The 24,911-nt window shown below is 41.1% G+C and overlaps 1 long non-coding RNA gene across 3 annotated transcripts in view; it reads left to right on the top strand.

Moving 5' to 3' along the window:
• The first annotated feature begins 350 nt into the window (after positions 1-350).
• Positions 351-24,911, top strand: part of LOC140713644 (uncharacterized) — a 64,461-nt gene continuing 39,900 nt past the window's right edge. For 2 of the 3 annotated variants that reach the window (XR_012095693.1, XR_012095692.1), the window contains exon 1: positions 351-563. This is a non-coding gene — a long non-coding RNA (uncharacterized lncRNA). Of the gene's footprint in view, positions 564-16,754; positions 18,024-24,911 lie in introns of those variants that run through there. The other variant, XR_012095691.1, reaches the window with a different exon arrangement.

Genomic DNA, 24,911 nt, shown 5'->3' with positions numbered 1-24,911 from the left:
GCACAGAGCGCGCGACCAGACTGGCCGGCGCCAGCCGCGTGACGTCACCCATTCACACAGCACTCCAGCTGGCGCCGGCCCGGCGGCTGCCATGACAACACGCACGCCAATCACAGCCCGGGCACAATCCAATCCAGCTGCTGAAGCCGGGACCTCTGCGCGCGTTCTGATGAATTGCCGTTTAATTCTGCACCCTAACCTTAAATAGAGAGGGGTGGAGGGGGGAAATGCACACCTGTGCATTTGCATTTTCTCTCATTGCTGCCAACATCATTTTATATATAGGAAACAAAGCTGTTGCAGCTGCACACTGCTTAAGTTTTAGTTAATCGGTTAATACCAGGTAATTACTTAAACACACTGTTTAGTTTAAATAAGTGGCGCAATCTTATTTTATTCCGCTCCATTCCTGTGTTTGAATGATTGACTCTGCGTTTGGCGGTTCTTTTAGCGCGGCTTCATTGCGGGGGAAAAAACTTAATTGGTAGCCTTTGACCTATAGCCGCGTTGTTGCAGCTGAATGCGACTGGCACGCTGAAGTCCGATGAACGGAAGTTAATGCGGTACGTATGTGATTTTCCCGTGGCGTGCATTCTTTAAGAGAGCTGTCGTGTTATGTGTGGTGATAACACGCTGAACTGCACTGTGACACGACTGGGCTGCACCAGTCGCACGGTGAGTGGGAGATGACTGTGCCGACAGCCTGCTGGTGGTCACTCGATCAACCTCGGTCATAAACATCTTCGAGGCCAGGGAGTGCCACGAAACAACTGGGCAAAGCCCCATACCGGTTCCTTGTAACCCCTGTCTGTAAAGTGTAATAAACTGCAGCGCTTCTTTGTTAGCGAACGTGTTTAACTTTACGTTGTAAGTAAGAACCTGTGCATTCAGCACTCTTATTCTGCCACAGAGTGCAGAGTATGGTCCTAAGCACTTTTCCATGATCCATTAATTATTCTGTTTTGGCTTGCGTTTTTTTAAAGTTTGGCAGTAAACCCATTAATTTTGCATGGCTTTTACTTTCCCGATCAATCGCCTTGTGTTTGAAATGCGATCTCCACGTATAGTGATTTTTCTTCGCGTTTTTTATGTAAATCTGCATATAATTCTTGTTTCCCAGTGGTATTGGTCATTTACATAAAAGCATCCGCTTGAGTGTTAGAAAATTGCATTCTCATTTATAACGCGAAAAAAGTACTGTGTGTATATATCACCTCTCTTCCAAAAGAAAAACTGGTTAATTATTATCACATGTACTGGGGTACAGTGAAAATCTTTTTCTACGTTCTGTCCATATAGGTCAGTCAAGAGAAAAGCAATAATAGAATATTTAAAATGTTATACTACTCTTTCCTCACACGTGGTCTAATCTCCCGGGTATCTAAAACGTTTTCTGTATTTTTTATTTTTAGCATATGGAGTTATTTGTTATTTCTCTTAACCTGTTCATTTTTTAAAATCCTTAATCTACATTAACAAACTATGTAGTCAAGAGGCCTGTTAAATGTGCAACTGACACTTCTGCATTTCAAAGGAATTGCATTTATTTTTTAAAATATAGAAGTTGTATTTAAATCAAGTGTGATTTTTCTTTTAGCTGAGTTTTTACTGTAAATCTCTAATTGGCACCTTGCTTTCAAAATTCTGCTTTATTCACACCAGTATTGCACTTTTTTACCTGTAACATATGTCCTTGATGACATTTCGTTCTGCATCACCAAGCCTCACACTCCATTTAAAAAAAATTCTTCCTTCTTTATGTCCTACCATCTCCTGACATTTGTTTATGTTTGGCTCTTAGTTGATTTTTAAATTCCCTGCACCCCCCCCCCCCTCCCACTTCCTGGGAATATGGCAGAAGAGCATGATGATAAAGCTTGAGAACATTAGGGATGTGTCTGGTTTTTTGGAAAGATTTGCTCTGATAATCCCCCAGCATTGTGGAAGCTCTACAAAACAGGCCATTGATTTGATCACAAGTGACACTTTACATCAAGTTGAATGCAGGAAGAAGTCCTTTCGCAGAGAGAAAATTAGCACGAGGTACTGTGTTTTGCATTTGAGATTCCACTCTTAATTGCTGTTTTAAATGCTCATGATGTAAGAGAATTAACCTAAACTGTTCTTTTGACATGCTGTTGAGAGAAGATCAGAAGTGTTTTAAGTTCCACAACATGTGCAACTGATCTAATGCCTCATATTCTGTGTGGGCATTCTACCTGTTCTGCTGTGGAGATGCTATGCTGCATCACGTTGCTTATTGGGAACTGCCCATGTAAGAAAACCTGGATCTGGATGACTCAATGCAAAAGAAAACTTGCCTTCAGTGCACCTTGGGCCAGGTTAATCTGGGAGTTTTATCCAGGTAGGGGTGTTTAGCACATAAATGACAATGCAGACGTCACTCTGGCATAACTGCACCATGTGGTGTACAAAAAAGGCAGTATTCATATCCTATTATGCAGGGCTTCCACCCAAAACATCGGCGATTTCCCTTCTCCCACAGGTGCTGCATGACCCATTAAGTTCATCCAGTGCATTTGTTTGTTGCTGCAGCTATTTCTGAACAGCTTGGGGAAAATATTAAAGATAAACTTTATTGAGGAGAGCATTTTTCAAATAAACATAGGAAATGGAGGTGGGAGACCCCTGTGTGTTTTCTGCCATTTGATACAACATGGCTGCACTTTTACTCATCATTCAGCAAAAAAAAATGAATGCACTTTCATTAATCTAGGTGAATGTGGAAGGAACTTGACTGAATTTATGTCGGAGTATAATTACTGCTATTTTACTTTCAGGGGAGGAGTGCATTTGCTGTGTTGTAAGATGTGAGCCAAGAGGAAATCAGACTTTATTGGCTTGTAGAAGAGCAACAAAGATGTTTCTGTCTAGAAATGTAACGTGACTCTGGAATTGTGTTCCTGGGAGAACATTAGAAAGGTTTTGACAAGAACAGGCCATTTGGCCCAACAGAAGTGGTCAAATTCCTGTTCACGTTGTGTGTTTGAAATATCTGTTGAGTTCAGGTTTGGAAGTCTCTAAGGTACTAGGCTGAACTACACAACTAGGTGTAGAGAGAGGGGTGCACAGTATCCACTTGTGTATGCTACTAATGAGAATGGGGCAGCCATGCCAATTAGGTGATTTACCAAAGAAAGGATTTCCATTTTCTATACTGAATGTATAACCTGATATAGTTCGGATTCTTTATTGCTAGCATTTTATGCAATGAAGAAATATTGATGATTGAAAATTAACTTTCAGTGTTCATGTTTTATGTTCCCTGCAGTATTAAATATTAAAAGAACTAAATTTAAATGACAGCTGAGTTAACTTTCCAAGAGACTTGGAAAAACTGAATAGGGTGTACAGGGTATCTAATTTCAGATCTGATAGTTATGTTTTGATAATGGATAGTGTAACATTCCACTACTTGCCACCACAAGCCACTTCCTAAGTAGATTAATGATGGTTTAACAAATAATGTTTAACAAATTTTTTTAATAACCTAGAGCGAGAGTTATTGTTTTAATAAAGATGTTTAGATTGACATTGAGTTTGAGGTTTGTGAATTTATTCCTTCTAGCCACTACTACTGAGTAAAAGCGTGGTCAGCTGCTTTTTACCAGGGGTTTTCTCCTAAGGGAATGCACTAGAAATTTAAAGGCTTCTTGGTTCTACATTGTGCTTTTGTGTGTGTGTTTTTTTTTGAAGTGTGAATCATAAAGCACATCATCTTGTCCATTGCTCAGTCTTAATTTATTTTCATAGTACAATCCAGCTGTGATTGTGATCTTAGTCTGGGTGTCAGCTCACCATCTTTACTGAGGAACTTTGAGGTGTTCAAGTGTTCTTGCTCAAATTAAGGCGTTTATTTGAGCTTTTTTTTGTTGTTGCCCGGGATTAAATTTGTCTCCTCTAGATATCTTGTAACACTGCTCTGGAGATGTTATGATTGTGTAGTATTTCTCTGGTGTTGGTTTTGCCTGCCTCACTCTTGGGTTTGGATTAGTTTCACTGGTTGTCCTTCCTCAAACTCTTTTTAAATTTGGCAAAAAACGCACATGGGGGGGGGGGGGGGAATGAAGGAAAAGGGTGCATACGTGTCCACAGATTGACAGTGTTATAAAAAAAAAAATTGTAAGAATCTCGCTGGTTGAATTACAGACATGTAACGCAATTACCAGTGATATTTAGGATGTTGTACAGCAGGGAAAAGACAAACCATAGTGTCATTTGTGTAAATCCTACATCAATTCTATTTATTCTCCCTACATTCCCATTAACCCTCTAGAATAGATTCTGGTCAGCAAGACTTTGAGTGTTGGAAATCCTTTCCCAAGATTGAGTTTTGAAGAGGTAACTAAGGATTGTGGACAGGGAAGTGAATGCTGTCTACTGTATTTGGAAAGGCATCTGACAAGGCCTAGATAGCAGTCTGGCCAGCTGGATGACCAGGTGGCAGTGAGCTAGTCAATTGGATGCAAAATTGGTCAAGAGGGTGGTGGTGGAGGGTTTTTCAGATTTGCAGCTTGTTCAATGCACATTTATTATCAAAGTATGAATGTGGTATGCAACCCTGAGATTCGTCTTCCCATGGACAGCCAAGAAATGAAGGAAAAGCTGTGGAATCTGTTAAAAGAAAAACGTCAGACCCCGTCCACGCGCAAGTATAACCAGATAGCGCAATGCCAAAAATACGACCGAAAAGCACAGAATATAAAACGCCAACCCACAAAAGTAATTGGAAAAAGTCTAGGCGTATTCAGTTTCAGCTCAGTTCTAGTTCAATTTAGCACCGTGTCGAGTGCTAGAGTGCTTGTGATTCGTTCTGTCAGCAAGATTGCTGATGGGGCTCCTTTTGTCACATACATTAATGATTTAGTGAATATGGTGGCATGACTGTAACTTGGCAGATGACATACTGGTGGTATGGTGAAGACTATTGCCTTAAGGTTACAAGAGGGTTTCCAACCTGGGGTCCCTGAACCCTTTGCTTAATGGGGTCCATGGTATAATAAAGGTTGGGAACCCCTGATCTAGATCAACAAGGAAGGGAGCCAAAAATGTCAGCCAGGACTTGCATAAGAACACAAGAAATGGGAGCAGGTCATCTGGACCGTTGAGCCTGCGCTGCCATTCAACATGGCCATTGCTGATCTGGCTGTGGACTCATCAACTTGATTTGGGCAAGTGTACTTTGGGAAGTCTTGAGGGGTACGTGCACCTAGATTCCTGAAATTGGTAACGCAAGGTGTATTGTGTGGTTACCACAGGCCGCAGTGTACCAGGGCTAGCATCTCATGCTACAGATACGAAGTTCAACCTCACATGGAGTGTTGTGTGCCGTTCTGGTTGCCTTGCTGTTAGGAAGGATGTGATTATAAGAGGGTGCAGTGAAGATTCTCCCAAGATGTTGCCTGGTTCGGAGGGCTTGTAAAGGAGAGTTGGGTTGGGTCTGTTTTCCCTGGCTAAAGGGATGACTGCAGGTTTTTATAAAATTTGAGAGCAATAGGAGGGGCGGGGGGGAGAGTCTTTCTCCTGTGGTAGGGGAGTCTAAAACTAGAGGATATGAATTTTAAGGTGGGGATTTGGAGGGGATCTGAGCAGCAGGATTTTCCACACAAGGGAAGGGTAGTTTGGAACAACCTAGAGGCAATTCGTGGTAGAGGCAAATAGTATTACAATTTTTTTTTAAGAGACTAATGTGGACAAGAATTATAAACACAAAAGTTCCAGGTTCTGGAAATCCAGAGCAAAACACCCAAAATGCTGGAGGAACTCAGCAGGTTAGGCAGTGTCTCTGGAAATGAATAAACAGTCGACCTTTCAGGCTGAGGCCCTTCTTCAGGACTGAGAAGGAAGGGGGAAGAGGCCAGAATAAAAAATGGGGAGGGGGGGAAGGAAGCTAGTAGACCATAGGAAAAGGGGAAGGAGGAGATGACCCCAGGGGTAATGTTGGGCAGGTGATAAGGTTTCAAAAAAAAGTCAGAATGGGGCATAGAGGGAATTTTTTTAATTGGAAGGAGAAATCAATATTTATGCCATCAGGTTGTCATCTGCCCGGATGGAATATAAGGTGTTGCTCCTCCACCCTGAAGGTGACTTCATCTTGGCACAAGAGGCCGTGGACTGACATATTGGAATGGGAATTGGAATCGAAGTCAAGATGTTTAGCCACTGAGGAGTTCTAATTTTGACAAATGGAGTAGAGGCACTTGAAGAAGCGGTTCCCTAATTTATGAAGGTCTCATCAATGTTGAGGCTGCATTGGAAGTACCAGGCAGATTAATAAGTGAAGTGTTGCCTCACCTGGAAGGACAGTCTGGGACCCTGATTGGAGATGGATGGGCAGGTGTAGCACTTGCACTGCTTGCAGGGTTAAGTGCTGGGATGGAGATTAGTGGGGAGGGACAAATGGACAAGGGGATCAGAGGGAGCAGTTTCTGTGGGGAGGGAGGAGGTAAAAATGTTAATGGAGGGATCCCTTTGGAGATGAAAGTTGCACAGAATGATGTGTTAAATGCAGACGCTGATGGGTGACAGGTAAAGACAAGACAAACCCTATCATTAAGGCAGCAGGAAGATGGGGTGAGTGTGGATGTTCGGGCACTAGAGGAGATGCAGGTGTGGGCAGCATCAATGGTGGAGGAAGGGAAGCACTGCTCTTTGAAGGAGGAGGACACCTTTGATGTCCAGGAATGGAAACAAATGTTTCCGTCCTACAAACGTGTATAGGAGGCAAAGGAACTGAGAAAAGATAACACTTTTACAGGGGATAGGGTGGGAAGAGATATAGTCAAGATCCATGGGAATCGGGTTTATAAAAGTTGGTTGACGGTTTTTCTCCATTTCTGGAGACCGAGAAAGGGGAGGGAAGTGTCAGATGGACCAAGTAAATTTAAGGCAGGGTGGAAGTTAGAGGCAAAGTTGATGGAAATTGATGAGCTCAGCATGGGTGCATGAAGCAGCATCAATGTAGTGGAGGAAGAGTTGGGGAGTATCACTGAGGAAGGCTTGGAACATGGACTGTTCTATGTAGACAATGAGCAGGCAGACATAGTTGGGGCCTATGCAGATGCCCATGGCTATCCGTTGAGTTTGGAGAAAGAGTGGAACTGAAGGAAAAATTGTTGAGGGTGAGGGCCAGTTCCCTCAGACTGAGGAGGGTGGTGGTGGTGGATGGGAATTGGTTGTTTCTTCCTGTCAAGAAAGAAGTGGAGAATTGGGGCTGCCTTGATTTAAGGGGGGTGGGGTTTGAGGAGGGGTTTAGAAGTAAATAGGGACTGGATGTCCATGGTGAAAATGAGACAGTCATGGGGCCAGGGAATTGAAAGTTATTGAGGGCATAGGAAGGGTGGATGTAGGTGGGAAAGGACTGAACCAAAGGAGATAGTATGGAATTAAGAAATGAGTACACAAGTTCTGTGGGACAGGAGCAGGTGGAGACAATAGGCCTACCCAGACAGTCTCGTTTGTGGATCTTGGGTATGAGGTAGCAGTGAGGGGGTAAATAAGCTATGTGTTTGGTGGCGGTGGATGGGATTCCTCCAGAGTTGTAGTTAAGAATTCATGGGCTTAATGCAGGCAAATGGGATTCACTTAGATTGGTACATGTCTGAAGGGACCTGTTTTTTTTTTGTTGTACAACTCTGAATCTATACAAGGGGCAATTTATAGTGGCCAGTTTAACCTACCAAACCACATCTTTGGGTCACCCAGAGAAAATCCAGCCTGTATGATATGTAATACCCTGTTGCATACTGATGATACTACTGGCATACTCTGTTTCTCCAGAGCAGGCCCTGGTGCTTCAGTGCAGTCTTCCACTGACAATATCTGATGGCATAGCTGCCACGTGACTGTCTCAGACAGGAGACTAATGCTATCTTTGGGCCACACTACACATGAAGTGTTAGGCTTGGTGTCAGCAGATGGGAGGGGGGAAATGAATTCTGTCGACGAATGCTTTGTATATTTAAAAAAAAAACCAAGAATATAATTTGCAACTTTGAAGACTTTTGTAAGTGCTCTAAAACAATGGGGTTGAAAGGGAAATAGGTCATCCATGATGGAATAGCGGAGCAGACTCGATTGGGCCAAGAGGCCCAATTCTGCTCTTGTATCTTGTGGTCTTTTCTGTATTGGAATGTTTTAAAATGAAATGCTTGGGCATTTAAATATTGTGGAGATCTTGGGGCTAGGAAATCTACTGGACTGATAAACCTTGGGTGGCTCCTCCCCAGGTTACAAAAAGGTTCGGTTTGTAACTGAACAATTTGCAAACTAGAATTGCAACTGCAAAAGGAGATGTCTTTTTGTCGTTTCTCCCACCTATGGCAGAATATACTTGCAGCTGTGCAACAGCTAGCAAATACACATACATGTTTATATAGACAGGCTGTACATAAATTTGATTCCCACCCGCCCATTTCCTTCTCTCTCCTTTTAGAGGGGTCTCTGCCTGAAATGTTGACTGTTTATTCATTTCCACAGATGTTGTCTGACCTGCGAGTTCTTCCAGCATTTTGTGTGTTGCTTTGGGTTTCCAGCATATGCAGACTTTATTATGTTTAACTTTAAGATTTGATGTTCATGACCTGGGAGGGCCTGAACATTTAAGCTATTTTTTTCTTTCTCAATCACCTGAACAATTTAAAACAGGATGAATCCATTATTATTAAACAACAAAGAATATTTAATTGTTCAGCAGCAGCTCTGAGTTGGGCAGTAGGCAGTTTGCAATGGGTGACATCTGCCTCAATCAGTACTTCGTGGTAATTGCTCCAGAGAAATCTAAAGTTTTGAAATTAATGGGAAGAAAGGATTGTCTGGTGTCCGCTTGGGCCACTCAGACTAATTTGTAAGTAAGCTTTTCAGCAAAACAATCTGAAGTGCTTTCATATGTCTCCTGTCTCAACATGTTATTTAAAGTTTTCTTGACCAATGAAAGTGGATAACCTTGTATGATCTTATGGAAAGATAATGTAACAGCTTAAACTATTCTTGCTTATTGGCCAAAGAGGTATGCAATATGACCTTGCAGCTTGGGACAAGAAATGGGACAAGCTGCAGATGTGTAAATCAGCCAGCAGATTCAGGACAGAAGTATGCTTTTTGATTATATGTGTCCCTTGTCACCAGCCACCCAGTTATTTTTTTTTAAGAATGTCCTTACAGTATATTGCCCATTAAACTCACCAGAAAAAAAAATAGGCAAAAAGTCCTCTTTCTGTTACAGATATTGTTGAAGTGGATTTGGAATTGCAGAGTCATGTTCTTAATCATTTTGTTCGTCATAGAGCAATGCAGCATAGAAACATCAGCCATCTATTCTGTGCTAGTCAGTTATTCTGTCTAGTCCCATCGACCTGCATTTGGACCATAGCCTTTCATACTCCCATTCATGTACTTATCCAATCTTCCTGCATGCACCATTTATGGTGGCAGTTCGTTAGACCTGTTAACTGATGCTTAACTGCAGGTTTCCTGGCTCATGGTTGTTATTCCATCTTTTACTTAAAATATATAACTAGGGGTATGTATTTAGTTGGTCCCTATATAAGCAAAATCTAGATTTTCTGTTCCCCCTCAACACTTTGTACATCCAATAAATTGTTAAGTGCCATTGAATTGTAACCCTGCAACACTTGGATAGCTGCCCTAATGAGTTTTGATCCTCGCAAAGAGGGCTCGCGGTAGATAATGTTGCATTCATAGCTGTCCTTATTGTGTTCATCCATCTGATTGGTGGCTTTTCTCTCTTCCGTTGTCCTTCCACCTTGCCGAGCATAATATCCTTTTCCAGGGAGCTGTTTCTTCACATGATGTGCCCAAAGTACGATAAACTGAGTCTTCTCATTTGAACCTTCAGAGAGGGGGTTGGTTAGATCTTGTTGGGGACAGATTCATTTGTTCTGTAAGAGATGTGATGAGATGTGTAGTACTTTCTCCATTACTGGGCAAAAGAAATGGGAGCCAAAAGGTCCAGCAAGGTTGGGCTCATAATGTATTTATACTTGGAAAGATGAGGCTGCCATTTGGCCTGATGAGTTTTGTCAGCTCAGTTCTATCAATGCTGTTCAATCCGGTCAGACTATAGAAAAGAAAGAAAAATGGCAGGTAAAAATTAGTTCTTGTGTAGACAGCAAAAACACATTGCTGAGACCAAGAAGCTCAATATGCTGGTAACTGCACTCATTAAGCCATTCCAGCTCATCTTATTACAGACATAGAAACAGAAAATGTAGAGGCTCTAATCCCAGCCTGATGCTGGGTCTCAACTCAAAATGTCAACAATTAATTTTCCACCTCACCTCTTCTCTTCCCCCCCCCGGACAGATGCCAGCATTTATCTTCCTATCACTGACATTCTTTGTTCAATATGACCCTCTCCATTTTCTCTCTACTCAACACAAACTTGTATTGCTTTTTCCCAGTTCTAATGAAGGGTTACAGATCTGAAACATTGACAACTTCTCTTTCCGTAGAAGCTGACTAATTGGCTGAGTATTTCTAGCACTTGCTGCTGCTTTGATTTCCAGCATCTTTGGCCATTTCAGTTTTCAATCACTTTGGGACGGTGCCCTTGTGGTATTCAGACTTCAATACCACACCGGCCACTGAATTTATCTATTGAATAATTGAGTGGAAATAAATTGAAGTAGCAATTCGTGGTGATTTTTGATATTCATATTTTCCTCATTTCAAAACCATGAAATGAAAATTTATAATTGGAGCAAGTTGTTGGAACTTGTTTTACAAGATTTACTGACTGTAAATGAGTTTAGTGTGTCATGAATCAGTCGCCACTTTTGTTGTACTTAGTCTCTGGTTTGTTCAGTCTAGTGCAAGTTTATTTAGTGCTGTTGAGGTGTTTGAAAAGTTTGTTGTTTTTATCAAACAAAAGTATATTGTCAAACCCAGCAGCTGTGTCCACTTTGCAAATGTCAATTAAAGCTGTTTATAAAAAAAATCAGTGATGCTTGCATATTGTCAAAAAGTTTGCAAGGAAAGTACACTCACCAATCAAGTGCATTTGTGTCTTGAAGCCATCTTTTTGCAACACAGATTGGGTATCCTGCACAACCTGATTCAGGTGATTGGCTTCTGATGGGTGTGTCTATTTTATTCGACAATAGAGTGGATTTTGAAAACCGATTAGTGGATGCTTCTGATTTGGGGACAAACATCTTGTGAGGTGTGTTGTATGACAATTTTTATAACAAATGATTTAAAATATTGGGGTATTGATTTTTTTCAATACATTCTTAAAAAGAAATTGTCATGTGCTGTTTCACAACTTTTCTGTGTAGTTAGCTATTGATGTATTCTAATATCAAAATAAACTTTGTAATAAAAAAGTTTTCATTTTTACATTTGTAGTCAATGTGTTAAGTACTTGTGTTTTATTGCATTCCTTAAAACCAATAGGACTGTTCCAACATGTGATTTCCCCCCCCCCCCCCCCCAAATCCTGGAGTGGTACAATGGAGGGGACAGATTGAAAGTCCCTTGCTGTCCAGGAGCAGAAGTCGTCTTCCCCCTCTAAGCCTTTGAGGTGGCTACACCAAGCTTCAGTGCATCCCTCAGTATGTACTGCAACCTGGCATGTGCCATTTGGCACTAACACATCATATTGGGTATCTTCAGAAGTGCTCATCATGTTGCTGTCCAGGCCAGTCTTTATGTACCTTCTCTCTTTGCTGTGGAGTGCTGTCTCAAAGGCTGCAGACTCAAGGTTAAAGCTACAGGTTTGTAAAAAGCTTAAAAGACCAAGTGCAGGTTTTATTTCTCTGCTGTCGTGGCTGTTACCTACTGCTGTCCTTCCTCATCGTTTTTTTTATATAAAGGTCCTCTTTACCGATGTTTGCACATTAGGTCTTTAATAATTGGGTATTGAATGAATGATTTCTTTGAAATATTCAGGATTCTGAAGGGATTTGCCAAGATGAGAGCTTAGTTTGCATATCTAGGTCCTGTGACAGTGTAAGAATAATGGGTTATCCATTTCATATTGTGGTGAGGTATTTCTTCTGATTAACAGGCTGTAATTAGCAGGGTATTAAAATGTTCAGTGCTTTTGGCTCCATCTGGTCATGATCTATTTTGACTAGAATACCTAGGGGAACTCCCACGGTCACAGCGGGAACATGCAGAGACCCACACAGACTGCAACTGAAGTCCTGATCAAACCCAAGGAACTGGAGCTATGAGGCAGCAGCTCTATTAGCTGTGTCACTCTGTTGCCCCTTCCATTTTCTGTTCTAAAAGCACTTCATTAAAACGTACCTCCTTCCAGAGTTGTTAAGAATGAGGAAAAATGTTCGTCAATAAAAGTGAATATTTGGTTCAGGTGCAATACTTTTTGCTTAATGGACCAAAAAAAAGGAGCAAGAACTGAAGTCTGGATCATTAGGATTACAGATTTCAGATCAAATTCACTCCTGATTTATTGCCACATATAATCAAAGACAGATAAGTAAAATCAATGTGCAATTGAGGAAAAGCTGCAAATAAAATTACTGAGGAACTGAGCTGTAAAGTGACTGTCATTGAATCAGTTCAGAGTAATGGTGGACGAAGTTATCCACACTGCTTCAGGAGCCTGATGGCTGTGTGGTAATAACTGTTCTTGAACCTGGTGGAGTGGGACCTAAGGTTTCTGTTCCTCCTTCCTGTGGGTAGTAACAAGAGGGCATGGTGGGGTCTGTAATGGTTGATGTGTTTTCTTGGGACAGCATTCCATATGGATGTACTTGGTGAGGGGGCAGGCTTTGCCTATGATGGACTGGGCTGTATTCACCACTTTCTGCAGCCTTTTCTATTCCTGAGCGTTGGTGTTTGCACACCAGTGGGTGATGCAACCAGTTAAAATACTTGCCACTACATCTGTAGAAGCTTCATGCTTTCTTTGTGATGACGCTTATGTGCTGGTCTCAGGACAGATCATCTGATATGTTAATACCAGGGAATTTAAAACTACTGGCCCTCTCCACTTCCATTCCACTAATGAGGACTGGCTTGTGGACCTCCAGCTTCTTCCTCTTGTAGTCAACAGTCAGCTGTTCGGTTTTGATGCTGAGTGAGAGGTTGTTGTTGCACCACTCAACCAGATTTTCAATCTCCCTCCAAATGTTGATTCATCACCAACTTTGATTTGGCAGACATCAGCAAACTTAACTATGACACTGGTGCTGTACTTGGCTACAATCACAAATATAATGTGAGTAGCATAGTGGGCTAAGCACACAGCCCTGTGGCCCACTTGTGCTGATGGTGAGTGCAGTTGAGATGTTGGTATTAACTGGGGTTTATCAGTGAGGAAATCAAGGGGGTTACTGAGCCCCAGGTCCTGAACTTGGTGATGTTTTAGGAGAATGATAGTGTTCAATGCTGAGCTGTTTTGTCAATGAAGAGGGTCCTGATGTACAGTATGAGTTTTCAATGTCCAGGTGTTCCATAGTTGTGTGAAGAACCAAAGCAGTAGCATTTGCTGTTTGCCAGTTGTGATGGTAGATAAATTGGAGCAGATCCAGATCACTCCCTGGGCAGGAATTAATATGCTTACCAACCTTCTAAGTACTTAATCAGTGGATGTAAGTGCAACTGGATGATGGTTGTTGAGGCAAATTACTATATTCTTTGGCACTGGTATGATTTAATGCCTTGTGGTACCTCAGACTGTTGTAGCAAGAGGTTGTGAAGATGTCCGTAAACACTCAGTTGATTAGCACACATCTGGACTGAATGCTTTCAGTGAATTCACTTTTTTGAAGAATGCTGTCATTGGTGTCAAAGACTGAGATCCCAGTTTTCAATGCAAGGTGATGCTTGCATGCTGCATACTCACCAGGGTACAGGTGCCAGTGCTCCCTTTTTAACTTGCCTGGGTAATACTTTGTAACATCCAAAATTTTGGTTTTAAATATGTTTTGGGATATTAATAGAGATAATGTCCAATAATCTTCAAAATCTGCCAGTCCAGTTCTGATTGTGCTGGATTATTGGTCTTTTTGTTTTTTAAATTGTGGTGAGAGGGTGGACACAGGCAGATAAATGGATAATGGATCATTGATCTTTGAAATGACTGTTCCTGTACAGTGGAGAGCTATGGGACTGACAAGGCGAATGAATGTTGAAAAAACATTCGACAAATTTTGTTATGTTGCTACATGGGTCAGGAGCCAGAGTTCAGGCCTTTTGAAAAATGTTTCGTAGATAGAGGATTGGACATATTAAAATGCTACACCAGGTCTCTTATGTTGGAATTGAAAACTACCTTGACTGACTATCCTTGTTTGTTACTGCATTTCCTTAAATCCATTAACATGTATTGAACACTTGAGCAGCCGAATTATTTTCAACTTTATGCCAGTTTCTCAGGGTATGCTCGGAAAACACAATCCATCCTTCAATATTAACAAATAAAGTTAAAACCATCTTTAGGGGTTTTTTGTGCAGTTTAATAACCCTGAATGGTTTAAAGTTTTTTTTTTCAGTTCTGAACTTGGCCATTATACAAGTACAGGGATTCATTTTTGCATGAAATGTTGGCACTTTTCTAAAATATTGCCATTTTGTCCACCAGTTGTTGCCTTTGTGCACATGGAATTGATTACGCAGGAGGTATCTTTGCCTTACTGTACTGTTTGTGAGAAGAAAAAGCCTCTTTCAGAAAGATGTTTTTGGGTTGGTTAAAGAGTTGCAAAAAAAATTGGCTTCCAATGTTCTCCTTTCTATCTTTAATCTTTGCCTGCGACGCAGCAATGGCCAATCTGTAGTTCACTCACATATTTTGAGGCTGAGTCGCTGCTGCTGGATCCACAGCTGTTCTGACTCTGAAGCAGCATTGTTGAAAAAATGATAATAGTACAGCCCCAGATTGCTCACAGATGTCATTCCAATCTGGCATGTTACCACCACATATAGAACTTTACAAAGTGCTTCTTGCCAAATCCATAACCAGGGAAAATGAGACCCACACCTATTTTAAGAAGCAAATATCATCTTTAACTTGTATTCTGAAATGGTTCCTGATTGTTATGTTGCGTCCCTGTTTATCGCTCGTGTGAAAGGACTATGGTCACTTATTCATGAGTCACTGGTACGTGCACACGGGGGAGGGGGGAAAGAAAGTTGCGGTATTATCTTAATACAGTGAAAAATTTGAACTGTAAAATTTAGTACTGACCTTTGGTCAGCATTTTGTGACGTGGATACTGAGTGACTAATCACCACTCCTCTGCAGTCCAACAGAAAATCTAAGTCCAACAACAGCCGAGAACCATGCTGATACTTCAGGGTCCTTCCATCTGTTAAATCAATCATTTCATGTTTGGAGTGAGCTGAAGCTGACAGAACCTTAAGAGAATACCTTTATTAATATTTGGTCCTTTATAACTTTGTGTAAGAAACTTTATGTAATGTGAAGTCAAAGTTCTTTGGCAATAGCTATGTTGCATATAGTAATATTATAACATGATGCATGTCTGCATTGCTTTCGGATTTGGGAAAAGAAACCTACTCTGAGACAGATAAATTGCGAATAAACTATATTAAATAAATTTAGTGCAGAAAGGATTTTTATCACTAGAATACCCGTGTGTTCAGAATGCAAATTAAATACACATGCGGGCTCCATCCCAAAAGGCGCTTGCGCATCAGCCTGAGACCTTGGAGATTTGTTAAAGTAAGTATTCACATGATATGCTGGAATGGTTTAATTTATGTGAGTCTGGCAAATTTAGCTGCCTAGAGTCCAGACTGAGAAATAGCCAGTTAGTAGACATAGCGAGCCAGGGGAAGATCAGATGTCAAACAAAGAAAGGATGCAATTTGAGGTTGTAGAAATCCTGGGCTGAAAGTTCGCCACAGAAAGTAAGAAAAACTAATTTCTTTGTCAATCTATTTAAAGAAGAATACAAATTAAATGTGGTTAGCTCGTTGGCAGAACGTGGACAAGTTATTAGCTAGTGAGATGAAAATTTCTCAATGTACAGTGAAGTAATCAGCTGATGAGATTACTGACCAGGTGACAAATATAACTTTGCCCACCACGTTGCACGTGCTAAATTGGCTTTTCTGTTTCTGATGATCTCACTCAAGTGCTCATTAGTCTATCTTTGGGAAATGTATGTGTGGGATGATATCCTCTTCAGATAATCAGTGCTTTGATTGTCACAATCTGGAGTTTGTGTTCTTTACGACTTGATTTTGGACAGCAAGGGGAAAGCCCTGATGGTATGCAGAGGCATTTTGAGAGGAAGAGATAAATGAGAAATCCAAAAACCTGAAATTCATGTTGCCATTCTTTGGACATTCTTGTCGTCTTGTGATAGCCATGCCCCATTTCAAAGAAGTAATTAATTTGGAGTAATTTCGGAAAGCTTTGAGAGCCAGGCCAGAACATTGTGTCAAATGTCATCTTTTAAATTTTAGAGTTCTATTAAAGGGGTGAAAGTCAGGGGGTGGGGGGGGGGGGGGAGAGAATGCTTTTTGTGCCACTGATATTAAAAACTAATGGAGGAAAAGTTGAATAATTTAAAATCCATCTTAAAATGCTAACTGAAAGTAAAAGTAAATGTGTGTGCAGAAGGTAGTTTCTGTTATATAGCATTGAATATGTGATAACACTGAGGAGGGGCTAGTTTGTAACACATTCAGTACATGTTTATAACATTCTGTGAATATGTCCCACAGATACATTAAAAGAACTAATTGCTCATAATGATCTCACCATCTGTTTGCAGAGGCTCATACCTACAGGATTGTGGCAAGTGGTGGTCCTATTCAGGAGTCGATACGCTGGGCTTGGGAGTACATTTCCCACATTGTTGGCCATCACCTAGAGAGTGCACAGTGAAAGGGGAGGAGTGCTGAAGACTGGCCATCTGCTCCCTGTCTTTCGGAGGGAGCCTCTGATACAATCTTGTACTGCTGTGATCAGACTCCAATCTGTTTGGAATGTACTGATCTGAGATCCTTACTGAGCTGTGAAAGTGAGTCAAAGAGCTCCCTTCACTGTCCACTACCAGTGAAAATAAAATAAACACTTTAAAATTCATAACTCACAAGTGCCTGCCACCCATTCATTTGGGGGGGGGGGGGAATGTGGAGAAATTCCCTCAAAACCTAGAAGGGAGGCATGTGTGCAGAAGAGATGGGACTTAGTGGAGGAAAGAAAAAGTGGTGGTGGGAAATTTTTGGGGCCTAAAATGCAGATATTGAAATTATTGAAAATTGATTAACATCGTAAATTCTTTTTCTGCTTCAGTGAAAGATATAATGTACAGTTTCATGCCAGCTTGCCATTCTCCATCTCACTAAGTTTCACAAACTTCATTCACCCTCCCTTCTTTTATGGACTACAGCTGTGGGAGTCGACCACCTTCTTCTGAGATTTCAATGGGGTACCTGAAGTTATTTTCTTCTAATAACTATTCTTCAAACTTGTATGATCTGAAACAGTTTTGGAGGAGTTGCGTGTTTTTCATTTGTTCAATTGTATTGAGCCCAAGTATAAAATTACTTGTGATTTGGATTTATCACATGTATGGCTAAACATGTAAAATGCATTATTTGTGTTAACAACCAGCACACTTGAGGATGGGATGGTGGCTGCCCATGAGTGTTAAAACACTTTCTGGTGCAAACTTACCATGCCCACATTGTTGCGCACAGCAAAACAAGCTCATTTCCCACCCGGACTGGCCTCCAAGCCTGGGCCAGGCTATCTTGGAGCTCCAGTCCTTGTTCCAGATTCTCAAACGTGCAGACATTGCACCTCCAACTTTAGGCTTTAACTTGGTATGCCAATCATGGATTTGAGTTTCAGGCTTTAACTTCTGGATTTGCACAGACCTCTGTGACTCATTTGGGTCTCCGTGTTTAGTCTTTGATCTTGAGGCTTTTGCCTCCATATTGATAACATCAATGTTGATGACTAGGATACAAAGCACTGGCTTTATGCATTTACTACAATAGTTTCCATAAAAAAGATTAAATGTAACAAAACTTCACTGTGTCCTTTTATCATTTAACAAATGTCTTTGTGGAAATAGTTGTGTGCAAACCAGTCATGCAAAGAAGAAACTAAAAAATAAAATACTGCAGATAGACAAAATCAGAAATAAAGACCAAGCACTAGATCTTTTTTCAAAAATGAAATTGCTAGAAACATTTAAAGTTGGGCATCATCTGGTGAGGAGATTATGACAGTTTTAGACCCAGAGTATTAACTGATCTTGTGCTACATAACCTGCTAATTATTTCTCAGCATTCAATGATGCAGCAAGCAAGTTCTTAAACCAACTGTTTTTGTTAAGTGGCCTTTGAATGGATAGGATAATTGGAGTAGGTCTGACTCGTGTCATTTGGTACCTCATTTAAAGCTTAGTCCCTCTAAAGTCAAATTATTAAATAACTTCAAATTATGACAGTTGGGAAGGAGCAGTTGATGCTTAATTTTACAGACTACTGGAGTATACAATGCAAAATTCAGGTTTTAGCACCACAGATGGCAAGAGAGTGTAAATGCAGTGTGATGTATTTGCATAGGCTGCTCATTATAATTCTTAATTGGTAATTCTTAAAATCGTGACAAGGTGAGCAGATTATAAATGGGAAGCATGTTAAAATTTTTCATTTATTAAACATAAAACTTGGACTTTAGAGAATGATGATGCACTAAATCTGCTTTAACAAAATGCTTAAAATAGCCTCATGCAAGTTTGGATGGGGGAAACCAATAGTTACCCAATAACAAAAAAAACTACATATATTGGAAATCTGAAATATACAAGAATTCCAGGAAAGTGCCAGAGGTCAGGCACCGGGTACGGAAAAAGCAACTGTTAATATTTTGTCTGACCATTCATTGGATCTGGTAGTAAAGAAAGATGGGTGGGACAATGGAATATCTCTGATGGAGGGAGGCCATAATGTGGCAAATAAGACTGGATTAGGCATTTTTGCCCTTTCAAAGCTCAAAGCAAATATGTCACATATAAAAACCTTGAGTCATTTTCTTGCTGCAGTATTCAACAACTCCATAATAGAATCAATGAAAGACTGCACTACATTGGGTGTTCAATCAGTGTGCAGAAGACAACAAACTGTACAAATACAAAAAGAAAGAAATGACTAATAAATGAGCAATAAATATTGTGAACGTGAGAGTGAGTCAATCAGTTGAGGGAATATTTCAATGATGGGGCAAGTGAAGTTACCCCTTTGGTTCATGAGCCTGATCATTGAGGGGTAGTAACTGTACCTGAGCCTAGTGATGTGAGTCCGGAGGCTTCTGGCTGGTGGCAGCAGAGATTGTCCTGGGTGGTGGGGTCCCTGTTGATGGATGCTACTTTCCTGCGACAATGTTTTGTGTAGGTGTGCCAGTGATGGACCAGGCTATATGCACTACTTTTAGTAGGATTTTCCTTTTGTGTTGCAAATTATTATGCTGTGTAACATGTCCAGCAGTCCAGATTATACAAAGTGAAAATATATAAAAGGAAAAGTGATCTCTACAGAAAGAATCGTTTGCAATGTGGGGAAGCAATGGAGTGGACAAAGATGTTGTTAAGCCTAGGTACAAAGTCAGGAATCAGAACGTCAAGCAGGGTGGGACTAACGTTTTGAGCTGTGTGCAGGTGGCAGATGTTTGTGTAGGGGAGCACTTTGCATCTTGTAATTATAATACTATTAGTTTCAAGGTAATTATGGAAAAGGATAGGCCTGTTTGTTGAGTTGAGATTCTAAATTGGAGAAAGGCCAATTTTGATGGTATCAGAAAGGATCTGGCGAGTGTGAATTGGGATAGGCTGTTTCTGGCAAAAGTTTACGTGAGAGGCCTTGAAAAGTGAAACATTGCGAATACAGAGTTTGTGTGTTCCTGTCAGAATAAGAGGCAAGGATAATAGGTTTAGTGAACTTCAGTTTTAGTGAGATATTGAAGTCCTGGTTTTAAAAAAAAAAAGGAAGTACATAGGTATAGGCAGGTAGGAAAAAATGAGGTACTTGATGAATATAAGAAATGCAAGAGGACACCGGAAGGAAATTAGGAGGGCTAAAAGAAGACATGAGGTTGCTCTAGCAGAATGTGAATCCCAAGGGCTTCTACAGATATATTAAGAGCAAAAGGATAACAAGGGACAAAATTGATTCTCTATAAGATCAGAAAGGAAGTCTATGTGTGGAGGTGAAAGAGAAGGGGGAGATCTTAAATGGATCTTTTCTGCATCTTGTATTCACTTGGAAGATGGACACAAAGACAATCAATACAGCAGTGAGATCATGGATGTTGTGCAGGTTACAGAGGAGAAGGTGTTTGCTGTCTTGAGGCATATTAGGGTGGATAAATCCCCAGGCCCTGACGATGTGTTCCTTTGGACACTGTGAGAGGCCAGAGCAGAGATATTTAAAGCATCCTTAGGTTACGTGCCAGAAGATTGGAGGATGGCTAATGTTGTTCCATTATTTAAGAGATGCTGTAAGAATAAGCTGGAAAATTATGGGCCAGTAAGTCTGAAATTGGTAGTGGTAAGATTATTGGAAGATATTTAAAGGGACTGGATATACAAGTATTTGAATAGACAAGGACTGATTAAGGATGGGCAACATGGTTTTGTGTGTGTTAAGTTGTGTCTAACCAGTCTTAGTCTGTGGAGGAAGTTACCAGGAAAGTTGATTAAGGCAAGGCAGTGGGTGTTGTTTACATAAACTGTAGAAAGGCCTTTGAAAGGTCTCACGTGGGAGGTTAGTCAAGAAGGTTCAATCATTTGCCATTCAAGATGAGGCAGTAGACTGAATTAGACATTGGCTTCATGGAAGCCAGAGAGCGGTAGTAGAGGCAGACTATCATCTATATCAATGATAATAGACAATAGGTGCAGGATTAGGCCATTTGGCCCTTCGAGCCAGCACTGCCATTCAATGTGATCATGGCTGATCATCCACAATCAGTACCCCGTTCCTGCCTTCTCCCCATATCCCTTGTCTCCGCTATCTTTAAGAGCTCTATCTAACTCTTTCTTGAAAGCATCCAGAGAATTGTCCTCCACTGCCTTCTGAGGCAGAGCATTCCATAGATCCACAACTCTCTGGGTGAAAAAGATTTTCCTCAACTCTGTTCTAAATGGCCTACCCCTTATTCTTAAACTGTGGCCTCTGGTTCTGGACTCCCCCAACAGTGGGAACATTTTCCTGCCTCTAGCGTGTCCAATCCCTTAATAATATACATTTCAATCAGGTCCCCTCTCATCCTTCTAAATTCCAGTGTATACAAGCCCAGTCGCTCCAATCTTCCAACATATGACAGTCCTGCCATCCTGAGAATTAATCTCTTGTACCTACGCTGCACTCCCTCAATAGCAAGAATGTCCTTCCTCAAATTTGGAGGCCAAAACTGAACACAATACTCCAGGTGTGGTCTCGCCAGGGCCCTGCACAACTGCAGAAGGACCTCTTCACTCCTATACTCCTCCCCTTGTTATGAAGACTAACGTGATCTGGATAATGATATGGTAAACTGGATCAGCAAATCTGTGGATGACCCAAAGATTGATGGTGTAGTGGACAGCAAAGAAGACTACCAAAGCTTGTAGTAATCTGGACCAGCAGGTGAAATGAGCTGAAAAATGGCAGATAGAATTTAATGCAGACTAGTGTGAGGTTTTGCATTTTGGAAGGACCAACCAAGGTATGTATGTCTTGCATGGTGAATGGTAGGGCACCGAGAAGTGAGGCAGAACAGAAGGATCTGGGAATCTAGATCCATAATTCCTTGAAAATGGTGACACAGGTGTTAGGGTCATAAAGAAATCTTTTGATTCATTGGCCTTCATAAATCAATGTATTGAGTACAGGAGTTTGGATGTTATGTTGAATTTTATAAGTTGTTGGTGAGGCTGAATTTGGAGTATTGTGTCCAGTTTTGTCATGAAACTACAAAAAATTTCTAAATGAGATTGAAAGGGAGCAGAGAAAATCTACAGGGCTGTCGTCAGGACTTAAGGACCTAACTTATAGGGAAAGGTTGAATAGGTTAGGACTTTATTCCCTAGAAAGTAGAAGACTGAGGGGAGATTTGATAGCAGTATACAAAATTATGAGTGGCATAGGTGGGGTAAATGGAAGCAGGCTTTTTTCCAATCACAAACAAGAAAACCTCTTTAGATGCTGGAAATCCAAACAACACACATAAAATGCTGGAGGAACTCAAAAGGCTAGCCAGCATCTGTGGAAAAGTGTACAATTGCTGTTTCAGGCTGAGACCCTGCATCAGGACTGGAGAGAAAAAGATGAGTCAGAGTTAGAAGGTGGTGTGGGGTGGGGGGGGGGGGTGGAAGAAGAAACACAAGGTGGTGGGTTAAGCTGGGAGGGGAAGGGGTGAAATAAAGAGCTGGGAAGTTGATTGGTGAAAGATACAGGGCTAGAAAAGGAGGGATCTGACAGGAGAAGAGAGTAGGCAATGGAAGAAGGAAAAGGGGTAAGAGCACCAGAGGGAGAGATGGCAGGTAAGGAGATGAGGTGAGAGTTGAATCAGGAAGGGTGGTGGGGGGGGATTACCGGAAGTTTGAGAAATTGACGTTTATGTCATTGGGTTGAAGGCTACCCAGATGGATTCTGTCATATAAGGTGTTGCTCCTCCAACCTGAGAGTAGCCTCATTGTGACAGTGGAGGAGGCCATGGACTGACATGCTGGAATAGGAATGGGAAGTGGAATTAAAAAGGGTGGCCACTGGGAGATCCTGCTTTTTCTGGTGGACAATATTAAAAACCTAGCCAAAATAATGTTGCTGGACAGAGGTGGCCAATCCTAATACAAAAAGAAATTGAGTAAATTATCTGAAATTTGAGAATTCAACACTGGGGGCTGCTAGCTGCAGTGTGCCCAAAGGAAGATGAAATTACATCGTTTGCTTTGCACCCCATTGTAATGAATATCACAGACAGAGGCCGGAGTGGGGTGAGAAATTAAAGTGGGAGCCAAAACTAAGCTCAAATTCACTCCTGTGGAACGATCATCAACATGCATTTAATATCTCCACATTTTAAACCCTAAATCCTCTAAATCTAGATAGGAAGAAGTACATGTGGTTCATTGCTTTTCCTGGAAAGATTGTTTGGATCCCTGGATGGTGGCACAGTGCCTATCAATTTCTACTCTCCTGACACCTAGGTGTCATAAATTACCTCAATATTCCATGGCTGCAGGTCAAAATAACATTGATAATACAGCAGGCTATTTGTGCACAACAAGATCCCCCAGAGAGCAAAGAAATGAATTATCAATTAATCACTTCTTGTTATGTTATTTGAAAAGTACATATAAATCAGGAATAGAAGTAGCCCGCTCAGCCTTACAAACCTGCTCTGCCAGATCTTGATTGATCTGTCTGTAACCTCAATTTTAGGGTGCCACAGTAGCATGATGCTATGACAGGTCGGGATGTCAGTGTTCAGTTCTGGCGTCCTCTGTAAGAAAGTTTGTATGTTCTTCCTGTGTGTGCATGGGTTTTCTTCCAAAAATGTATGGTTATTAGAAATTGTCCTGTGATTAGGGTGGGGTTAAACAGGTGGGTTGCTGGGCAATGTGCCTTGTTGGCTGGTGGGGCTTGTTCTGCACTGTATCTTTAAATAAAAATAGGTAACAAATTTTGCATTTCTGTCTAACCCTGGTAAACTTTCACTCAGTTGATTCTCAAGAATCTAACTACTCTGTCTTAAAGATGTTAAAATATGTTGCTTCCACTGCTGTTCGAGGAAGAGAATTTCAAACACTCATGATCATCTGAGAGAAAAACCATCTATGTGTCTTAAATGGGTGACCCCTTATTTATAAACAATGACCCTTAGACTTCAACAGATGTTTCTCTGGGGGCTCCATTGGTCAGGGTTGACCATGGATATTGCCCTAGGTGTCTGGAAACACAAGTGAGGGCAATACAATATGGGGAATAAGCTGTTGTCTATGTAGCAAGCTCCTCGTCTCCATGCGTCTGATGAACCCAAATGAATGGCACAAAAAGATACAGCTTGGCACCAGCAGCGTTGCAGGAGTTGCTAGTTAGTGTTGAACTCCACGTAAGACTCCAGCTCCAGATTATTCCCTCGGTTTACTCCTGAAGCCTTCCCCATGAGTGGGTATAATCGTAAGGCAGTGGAGGTTTGAGGTCAGAGTTTTACTTCTCCTAGATGAGCTGCCAACTACGTCTGACAACCCTATCTGCTTGAAGCAGCCCATTTAAAGACAGTAGTAACCCACCTTTGCCCCTTTTCCTGTCAATAGATATGGTTCTGCCGGGCTTAGTAGCTAAACAACATGTGAAGGTCAGGAGCTGGACTTGGTTGTCAGAGTCTATTTGAGGTGCAAACCATTTGGAGCATTTAATAAGTAATGGGAGGTTATCTCCATTAATATCCCTCGGCTATAGCAACCTGAAGGACCCACTACTCCACATACATCATCTGCAAAATTAATCTTTTAAGCTAACGCTTGTTACTCTTGTGAACTTCTCTGATGCAGAGCTGTCCAGCCCTTTCACAGAAGAAAACACATCATTGGATGTATTGGTCCCATAAACCAGCTCTGTATTTCTTCTAGTGCATTAATATCCTTCTCTAAATAAGGAAACTCATGTTGTACACTATACTTAAGGTGTGGTCTGATCGGTGTCCTGTACAACTGACTTATAATGTCCTCATTTTGTATTCAATTCTCCTCCCAATAAACATGGCTTTCCATTCGATTTTCTGATTACTCATACCTACATACTTGCATATAAACCTTTTGTGAATCACGAACAAGGATACAGAGATCCGTCTATATCTCAGATAGCTGCAATCTCTTAAGTATTTAAATTGTGTGCTTTTATATAGGTAGTTTCCTGCCAAAGTGGGAAATTTC

The sequence above is a fragment of the Hemitrygon akajei genome, chromosome 20, assembly GCF_048418815.1.
Source record: "Hemitrygon akajei chromosome 20, sHemAka1.3, whole genome shotgun sequence".
Classification (NCBI taxonomy): Eukaryota; Metazoa; Chordata; class Chondrichthyes; order Myliobatiformes; family Dasyatidae; genus Hemitrygon; species Hemitrygon akajei.
Note: the sequence above shows the minus strand (reverse complement) of the source record. Positions and strands in the feature narration are given on the sequence as shown.